A 10610-nucleotide genomic window follows, 5' to 3' on the forward strand; every position below is an offset into this window, starting at 1 on the left:
TGAAAATCGCACCGCATCCGCACTTGCTTGCGGATGCTTGCGATTTTCACGCAACCCCATTCATTTCTATGGGGCTTGCGTTACGTGAAAAACGCACAAAGAGGAGCATGCTGCGATTTTCACGCAAATCACCGCTCATGTCAACAGTCCCATAGAAATGAATGGGTCGGGATTCCGTGTGGATGCAATGCGTTCACCTCCCGCAACGCATCCGCGCAGAAAACTCGCTCGTGTGAAAGGGGCCTTAGTGTATTACTCAGTGTAATACACTAACAGGCAATGAATTACAATACAGATGTATTGTAATGCATTGCAGAGGGGATCAGACCCCCAAAAGTTGAAGTCCCAGAGTGGGACATAAATAAAGTTTGAAAAAAAAAAAAAAAGTGTTTTTGATAAGAAAAATTAACGTTTCAAATAAAAAAAGACAAAAAATGGCCTTTTCCCCTAATTTTATAATAAAAAATAGGAAAAAACACGCATATTAGATATCACCACCGTAACGACCAGCTCTATGAAGATCTCACATGATCCACCCTGTCCGATAAACACCATAAAAAAAAATTTGAACTGTGTCAAAAAAGCCATTTTTGTCACCTTACATCACAAAGAGTGCAACACCAAGTGATAAAAAAGGCGTATGTCCCCCAAAATGGTACCAATAAAAACATCATTTCTTTGTTTCAAAAATGCTATTATTGTATTAAAGTTAAATAAATTAAAAAAATATACATATTAGGTATTGCCACGTCCGTAACTACCAGCTGTATAAAAATATCACATGACCTAACCCCTCAGATGAACACAGTAAAAAAATAAAAACTGTGCCAAAAAAAGCCATTTTTTGTCACCTTGCATTGCAACACTAAGCATTCACAGCGTGCAGCATGATGTGAGCGTGCTGCGGGCTCCGCCCCCCCCCCTCCTACCTCTGACCGCCCGACCTCTCTCCCTCCTCGCTTCCTTATTGCGGCTGATCGATGTGCGGCGTGGAGTTGGTGCTGGGCCGCTGGGCTGACTGAGGTGCTGCCCCTGTGTGGCTTTTTCTCTCTCCCGCTCCTCTGCCGCAACTGACTGGTGAGCGGCGTGCCGGGCCGCCGGGTTGACTGGAGTGCCGCCTTCTGTGTGTGTGTCTGGATCCTGGAGTCGGTGCTCCACCTGGTGCCCTGTGGATTTGATGGACCGGCGGTGGGTTCTCTCCTGATTGAGCGTGGCGTGTTGTGGGAGCACACTGCGGCCGGCCAGCAATATACAGGAATCTCTAAAGAGCCCCAGGAGGGTGGAAGTGACCGGCTGTGTGCGGTGAGAGTGCACTGCAGCTGGTCTCTGTGCCGTATCCCCTTGGGGAAGCATTAATCCGGCTGTATGGATGAAACCCACCAGCACGGGGATGAGACAACTGACCTGTTGGAGTGGTGAGCCCCTATGAATATAATCTTCCCGTGTTATTCATAGGACAGCAGAATCCTGAGATACCGAAGAGTGGAGCCACATCCATTGTCCGCGAACTGGAGCCAATTACGGATTTGAATCTATGGACTGACCACACTCAGAAAGTCGCAAGTTGGGTGAAAGTCACCCGGCTGATTGTTTAATATTGCTATTAATATCCACTAACTTAATAACCAAAAAAAAAAAAAGGGTCTTTAACTGCGAAGTCACCGTGGGTAACCCCTTAACAATACTAACAAAGTAACACCTCTGTATGATTTAAGGGGTAGGATTTACTCTCTGGTTCTAGTTAGAGGGACCCATCATTACATCTGAAGGGACACTCTGAAGGAGTCGTGGAGTCGGGCGGAACCACCGAGACCTAGGCCAGACCGCGCAGTTACCGTTATAGATTATTGCGGCTGTCCAAAGGCGTGAATATGGCCCCTAAAGCTCCAAATAGGAAATCTGTGGGCACTATGTCCCCAAAAGGGTCAGAAAATAAAAGTCCTAGACCCAATATCCCTAGATCCAATATAGAGAGGTATTTAAGATCCTCCCCTACAAAAACAAGAGGTACATTGAAACCTAACGCCCGTCAAGAGGAAAAGGAAGAGCCCAGAAAAACCGTAATGCCCTCAGATTATAGCGATAAGGAAGACATGGTTACCCGGATCCACTCGCGTATGGAAACAATTGAGCAAAAACTGGGGGATATTTTGGACACCTTAAAAATTACTAATCAAGCCTTAGGAACACTAACAACTACCGTATGCTCTATGCAAACTGACATTTCTCTCCTCAGGGACGATATGGACAAAATTCGCTGCAGCGTAAATGAAACGAAACAATCCTTAACTGTCACTAAAAATGAAGTCTCCTCAATGGGAAAAAAATTGAAAGGATTGATTTAGAGCATAGGGCCCTCAAAGAAAAATTGACCAACTTAGAGGATAGGTCACGTAGGGGGAATATCCGACTGATAGGCTTCCCTGAAGGATCCGAGGGGGACGACCCAGGGGGATTTATACAGAAATGGTTGGGGGACTCCCTGGGCCGAGAGTCCTTTTCATCATTATTTATGGTTGAACGAGCACATAGAGCCCCAAATAAAAGGCCACCACCTGGCGCCCCTCCACGCGGCCTTCTTGCTAAAATTCTGTGCGTTAGTGACCGAGATAAAATATTACGCCGAAAAAGAGAGCTAGGCGATTTGGTGTATAATGGAAATAAAATTTCGATCTACCCTAATTATTCCTTCTCTACCCAGCTTAAAAGAAGGCAATTCGGGGAGATTAAGAAACGTCTCATTAATGCTAATATTAAATACTCAATGCTATTCCCGGCCAAATTAAGAATAGTATATAATGATTCTGTCTCCATCTTCGCAAGCTCTGAGGAGGCTTCTGCTTGGTTGGATGCCAGGGGGATATGAGATATGAACACCTGCTGTGCGGTGCTCGCTTTCCTTTTCTTACTTTTCTTTCCCTTCATGGCCAAATATGAATTATTCATGTAAAAGGCGCCATTTTGTCTTGGCGTCTAAGCATTTTTTATTTATTTTTTTACTGCATATATAGCGGGTAGGAAAGTGTGAGGGATGAGGGGAGGAGAGGGGGGGGTTGGCGGGTGAGGAGGGGTAGGAGGCCTAGGCGATGTGTAAGAGGAGCATGGGTCTTAATTGCCTCATGCACCATTGGAAGGGGGGTCGGGGTGGGAAGGGTTGTTTCACTGCTGTGGGATCCTATATAGAGTTAGGAGGGGAGCGGATGGTATGGACCACCCTCCAATTTAGGGTAAATGGCACGTATTTTGACATGGAATGTCCGCGGACTGACGGACAAACTTAAACGGAGGGTGGTCTATGATACCATCTTTAGACATTTACCTGCCATCGTGGGGCTGCTGGAGACCCATTTAACTGCTGAAAGAATGCACTATATGCGAAAGTCCTGGACGCAGTAAGAGTACCACTCCCACTATTCGGCCTATTCGCGGGGAGTAAGTGTCTACATTCACAGAAATGTGGATTACGACCCATATGATCAATGGATCGATAAAGAAGGCAGATTTGTATTTCTATATGGCCGATGGATGGGACTGGTGTGCGTGCTTGCGTTTGTATATATTCCCCCCCCCCCTTTTCTTCCGAGGTGCTGAGAAAACTTGCAGAATATATTGGTAAATGGGACCCGTGTCCCATATTAGTTCAGGGAGATTTCAATGCCGTTATGGATAATAAGGATAGGGTATCTGCGATTAGTGGAGGGGGGAGTGTAAGTGATCAGCCTACAGCCCTTAGCAGGATCTGCCAGGAGTTGGGCCTCATAGATGTGTGTCAGTCTCTATATGGAAAAAAAAGTGCCTTCTCCTGTTTTAGCAGATCCTGCAGGGTTATGTCTAGGATAGATATATCCCTGGCGACCCCAGGACTTTTGGAACGGATACAAAAAATGAAGTATGAGCCACATGGTATATCCGACCATACTTCAATGTTGTTATCAATAGTTGAGCTCGCGCAAAAGAGCAGAAAACCTTTCAGGTTAAATCCACACTGGATACATCTGATTGGGGACCAAGAAAGTATTGGGGAGGATATTTCAGAATTCTGGCCACTAAACTACGGATCCACACATATACATTTTGTGTGGGACTCCCTGAAGGCCATGATAAGAGGGGTATATTGCAAGAGGATTAAAAAAAAAAGGGCGGAATACGCCAAGACGGAAAAAGAATTGGCAGAGAGGGTTGAGGCTTTGGAGGCAGAGTTGGCCAGACAGAACAGGGAAAATGTCCGATTATCATTAATAGATGCTAAGAGGGAACATCAGACCTTTTTATACGAAAAAGCGCAACATAAGGCCTTTTTTGCAGGACAGCGTGCTTTTTTTGAAAAAGGGAAAACAGGCAGATTGCTGGCATCTGTAGTTGCTAATCACCTGGACAAAGTGGAACTCCCTTGCCTCTCCGACCAAGACTGTACTAAATTAAATTCGCCAATAACTCTTTCAGAATTGGAGGCTGCGGTAGATAGTATAAAAAATAATACGGCACCAGGCCGAGATGGCCTGCCTTTTGAAATATATAGAGTACATCGTAAAAAGATATTGCCTCTTCTCCTTCAGATGCTTAATGAATCTTGGAGGAACGGCTCACTCCCTCCCTCTTTGAGGGAGGCCTCCATTTCTCTAATTCTGAAAAAGGATAAAGATAAGACCGAAGTTGGATCGTATCGTCCAATTTCATTACTCAATACCGATTACAAAATACTCGCCAAACTGCTTGCTAATGAGGGGGGTTATACACTGTCTGATCCATCCGGATCAGACGGGGTTCATCCCAAAACGAAATATACAATCGAATATCCGTAGCGCCTTTCTTAATATATGGCCTCATGCACACGACCGGTTTTTTTTGCGGTCCGCAAAAACGGGTTCCGTAGTTCCGTGATCCGTGTCCGTTTTTCCTTCCGTGGGTCTTCCTTGATTTTTGGAGGATCCACGGACATGAAGGAAAAAGTCTTTTTGGTGTCCGCCTGGCCGTGCGGAGGCAAACGGATCCGTCCTGACTTACAATGCAAGTCAATGAGGACGGATCCGTTTGACGTTGACACAATATGGTGCAATTGCAAACGGATCCGTCCCCAATTGACTTTCAATGTAAAGTCAGGAGTCCCTATTATACCATTGGATCAGAGTTTTCTCCAATCCGATGGTATATTTTAACTTGAAGCGTCCCCATCACCATGGGAACGCCTCTATGTTAGAATATACCATCGGATTTGAGTTACATCGTGAAAACTCATATCCGACAGTATATTCTAACACAGAGGCATTCCCATGGTGATGGGGACGCTTCAAGTTAGAATATACTACGAACTGTGTACATGACTGCCCCCTGCTGCCTGCCAGCACCCGATCTCTTACAGGGGGCTGTGATCAGCACAATTAACCCCTCAGATGCCGCACCTGAAGGGGTTAATTGTGCGTATCATAGCCCCCTGTAAGAGATCAGGGGCTGCCAGGCAGCAGGGGGCAGACCACCCTCCCTCCCCAGTTTGAATATCATTGGTGGCCAGTGTGCGCCCCCCCCCCCGGCCCCCCCTCCATCCCTCTATTGTATTATCATTGGTGGCCAGTGTGCGCCCCCCCGGCCCCCCCTCCCTCTATGGTATTATCATTGGTGGCCAGTGTGCGCCCCCCGGCCCCTCCTCTATTGTATTAATATCACTGGTGGCCAGTGTGCGGCCTCCCCTCTCCCCCCCCCCCCCCCCGATCATTGGTGGCAGCGGAGAGTTCCGATCGGAGTCCCAGTTTAATTGCTGGGGCTCCGATCGGTAACCATGCAACCAGGACGCTACTGCAGTCCTGGTTGCCATGGTTACTTAGCAATATTAGAAGCATCATACTTACCTGCTACGCTGTCGGTGACCGGCCGGGAGCTCCTCCTACTGGTAAGTGACAGGTCTGTGCGGCGCATTGCTTAATGATCTGTCACTTACCAGTAGGAGGAGCTCCCGGCCGGTCACAGACAGCGCAGCAGGTAAGTATGATGCTTCTAATATTGCTAAGTAACCATGGCAACCAGGACTGCAGTAGCATCCTGGTTGCCATGGTTACCGATCGGAGCCCCAGCGATTAAACTGGGACTCCGATCGGAACTCTCCGCTGCCACCAATGATCGGGGGGAGAGGGGAGGCCGCACACTGGCCACCAATGATATTAATACAATAGAGGAGGGGCCGGGGGGGGGGTGCACACTGGCCACCAATGATAATACAATAGAGGGAGGGAGGGGGGGCCGGGGGGGCCGCACTGGCCACCAATGATATTAATACAATAGAGGGAGGGGGGGCCGCACTGGCCACCAATGAAATTAAAACTGTGGAGGGAGGGGGGTCTGCCCCCTGCTGCCCGGCAGCCCCTGTTCTCTTACAGGGGGCTATGATACGCACAATTAACCCCTTCAGGTGCGGGACCTGAGGGGTTAATTGTGCGGATCACAGCCCCCTGTAAGAGATCGGGTGCTGCCAGGCAGCAGGGGTAAGTCATGTACACAGTTCGTAGTATATTCTAACTAGAAGCGTCCCCATCACTATGGGAACGCCTCTGTGTTAGAATATACTGTCGGATTTGAGTTTTCACGAAGTGAAAACTCAGCTCTGAAAAATCTTTTATGCAGACGGATCTTCGGATACGTCTGTGTGAAAGTAGCCTACGGATCACGGACACGGATGCCAATCTTGTGTGCATCCGTGTTTTTTCACGGACCCATTGACTTGAATGGGTCCGTGAACCGTTGTCCGTCAAAAAAATAGGACAGGTCATATTTTTTTGACGGACAAGATACACGGATCACGGAGGCGGATGACAAACGGTGCATTTTCCGAGTTTTCAACGGACCCATTGAAAGTCAATGGGTCCGCAGAAAATCACGGAAAACGGAACAACGGCCACGGGTGCACACAACGGTCGTGTGCATGAGGCCTATATGTCGGGGACGGGGAGGACCGCTCCATCCTGTCTTTGGATGCCGAGAAGGCTTTTGACAGGGTGGAGTGGCCCTTCCTATGGGGAACCCAGACCAGAATGAACTTGGGTGAACATTTCACTAAATGGATACAGCTGTTATACTCTGGATCCACGGCCAGCGTTAAGATAAATGGGATTGATTCAGAACAGTTCCCCCTACAGCGAGGCACCCGGCAGGGATGTCGCCTTTCACCCTTGATATTCGCCCTGGTCTTAGAGCTTCTTGCATGCAGAATCAGACAGTCTAAAGAGATCATAGGCTTTGGAGGGAGAGGAGAAGAAGATAAAATTAGCCTGTATGCGGACGACATCCTTGTCTTTTTGAGGCAGGGATGGAAGGGTGTCCAGCCCTTGATTAATATTCTGGAAGAATATGGGGCCTTATCAGGCTATAAAGTGAACTGGGATAAATCTGAACTCCTCCCCCTAGTTCGAGCTCCCCCTGATGGAGTATTATGTATTAGGCCACTTGGCCTCACCGACTCTATCTGATATCTGGGTATTAGAATTGGCGCAGATCTGACTAGATATAACCTCTTAAATATAACTCCCATGATTAATAAGGTGAAGGAAAAGATTCGAACTTGGCAGAAGTTGCCTCTGTCAGAGGCAGAAAGGATAGCATTGGTTAGGATGGTGGTCCTCCCTATTGCCCTATACCGCTTGATAGCATGTCCTATATGGATTGATGATTCTTTTTTCGGGCTTCTAGATAGACTGCTAAATGAGCTAATCTGGGGAAGGGGAAGGGTCAGAATCAAGCAAAAATATCTTTGTCTCTATGAGAGGGATGGTGGGCTCTCCCTTCCATTCCTGCAGGGATACTACACTCACCTAAAGAATTATTAGGAACACCTGTTTTATTTCTCATTAATGCAATTATCTAGTCAACCAATCACATGGCAGTTGCTTCAATGCATTTAGGGGGGTGGTCCTGGTCAAGACAATCTCCTGAACTCCAAACTGAATGTCAGAATGGGAAAGAAAGGTGATTTAAAGGGTTTCTATCACTTCATATCACATATTTAGGTGTCAGACACTAGCGATCCGCTAGTGTCTGCTCTAACAAACCATCCTAATATAATAGGTTTTGGGGCAGCCGTTTTGCTAAAATAACAACTTATATCTATATGCTAATGAGCCTCTAGGTGCTATGGGGGCGTCATTAGCACCTAGAGGCTCCGTCTACCTTCCTAAACTGTCGCCGCCCAGCGCGTCCCTCCAGCCCGCCCATCTCCTGCTGAATGCGATCCTCTCCGTGCGCGTCTCTGTTCTGCGCATGCGCAGTGAATGTCTGACCGCTTCCCTGCTCAGACATCTCCACTGCGCCTGCGCCGATGACATCATAGTGCTCCGAGGAACAGGCGCAGTGGAGATGTCTCACTGTGCATGCGCAGAACAGAGACGCGCACGGAGAGGATCGCATTCAGCAGGAGATGGGCGGGCTGGAGGGACGCGCTGGGCGGCGACAGTTTAGGAAGGTAGACGGAGCCTCTAGGTGCTAATGACGCCCCCATAGCACCTAGAGGCTTATTAGCATATAGATATAAGTTGTTATTTTAGCAAAACGGCTGCCCCAAAACCTATCATATTAGGATGGTTTGTTAGAGCAGACACTAGCGGATTGCTAGTGTCTGACACCTAAATATGTGATATGAAGTGATAGAAACCCTTTAAGCAATTTTGAGCGTGGCATGGTTGGTGCCAGACGGGCCGGTCTGAGTATTTCACAATCTGCTCAGTTACTGGGATTTTCACGCATAACCATTTCTAGGGTTTACAAAGAATGGTGTGAAAAGGGAAAAACATCTAGTATGCGTCAGTCCTGTGGGCAAAAATGCCTTGTGGATGCTAGAGGTCAGAGGAGAATGGGCCGACTGATTCAAGCTGATAGAAGAGCAACGTTGACTGAAATAGCCACTCGTTACAACCAAGGTATGCAGCAAAGCATTTGTGAAGCCACAACACGCACAACCTTGAGGCGGATGGGCTACAACAGCAGAAGATCCCACCGGGTACCACTCATCTCCACTACAAATAGGAAGAAAAGGCTACAATTTGCACGAGCTCACCAAAATTGGACTGTTGAAGACTGGAAAAATGTTGCCTGGTCTGATGAGTCTCGATTTCTGTTGAGACATTCAAATGGTAGAGTCCGAATTTGGCGTAAACAGAATGAGAACATGTATCCATCCTCTGATGGCTACTTCCAGCAGGATAATGCACCATGTCACAAAGCTCGAATCATTTCAAATTGTTTTTTTTGAACATGACAATGAGTTCACTGTACTAAAATGGCCCCCACAGTCACCAGATCTCAACCCAATAGAGCATCTTTGGGATGTGGTGGAACGGGAGCTTCGTGCCCTGGATGTGCATCCCTCAAATCTCCATCAACTGCAAGATGCTATCCTATCAATATGGGCCAACATTTCTAAAGAATGCTATCAGCACCTTGTTGAATCAATGCCACGTAGAATTAAGGCAGTTCTGAAGGCAAAAGGGGGTCCAACACCGTATTAGTATGGTGTTCCTAATAATTCTTTAGGTGAGTGTACATCGCAGCTCAGATAAGGTGGTGGGTGGGGCGGGGGGGGATCACCAGTCTGCGACACTGCTGAATATCCTGTCAAGGGACTTTTTGGGGCCATATGGAAATATTTTTTCTATCCTGGAGACTGGGCATCCAGGAAAAAGAAAAAAACTGTGTTTAATCAGTGACATGTTAGATAAGGTCTGGAATAAAACTAACAAGATATTGGGTGTAAGCAGCCCCACACTTTTTACTCCACTTTGGCACAATCACAATTTAAAAGAGTTTAGGTTAATTGAAGATTATAAGTATTGGAATTCACATGGTATTAACCGTCGAATCCAAATAACATCACATGGAAGTATTATCCCTTTTGACGATTTAATAAAGGGTATAAATGTCACTTCTCTAGATAGATATAGATATGCACAAATTAGACATGCATACACGAACACCCAGGATAAAGATTCTTTGATCACTAGGGCAAACTCCTTTTTAGATTATTGTTTTAAATTTAGGGATACACAACTCACTCTCTCACAAATATATCGTAGATTTCGGGACTGCTTAGGAGAAATAACAACATTTAAAAGCGAGGGAGGATGGGAAGTTGAATTTGGCGTAGGAAGTACTGTTGATTGGGACATAGTATATCGAAATATAAAAAAGGCATCGATATCCCAAAAATATAGATTAATCCAGTTCAGGATTGTACACCGCCTGTATTACTCCCCTGCCTTCCTCGCCAAAATATATAGGGAAAGAAGGGATACGTGTTGGAAATGTTCGGCCGAAAATGCTGGTCTAGGTCACTTGCTATGGGATTGCCCAGAAATAAACAGATTTTGGACCAGCATTTATGAAGAACTACACAGCAGATATAAGATTAAATTGAATCGCTGTTTTACGCAGGCAATATTAGTTTTTTTCACCCATACGGATTTAACGCCCTATCAGATTAGAATCTCTCTGGAGAGTTTCATGGCCGCAAAGGCCTTGATTCTTAAATATTGGGGCACAAAAAAACAGCCCTACTTATTCCGAGTGGAGGGCTCAGATAGATACCATTGATGCTTACAGAAGAATCGTAAGAAAAGCAGAGTAGTCCTGGAAGG

Source organism: Bufo bufo, chromosome 1 (assembly GCF_905171765.1).
Source record: "Bufo bufo chromosome 1, aBufBuf1.1, whole genome shotgun sequence".
In the NCBI taxonomy this organism is placed as follows: Eukaryota; Metazoa; Chordata; class Amphibia; order Anura; family Bufonidae; genus Bufo; species Bufo bufo.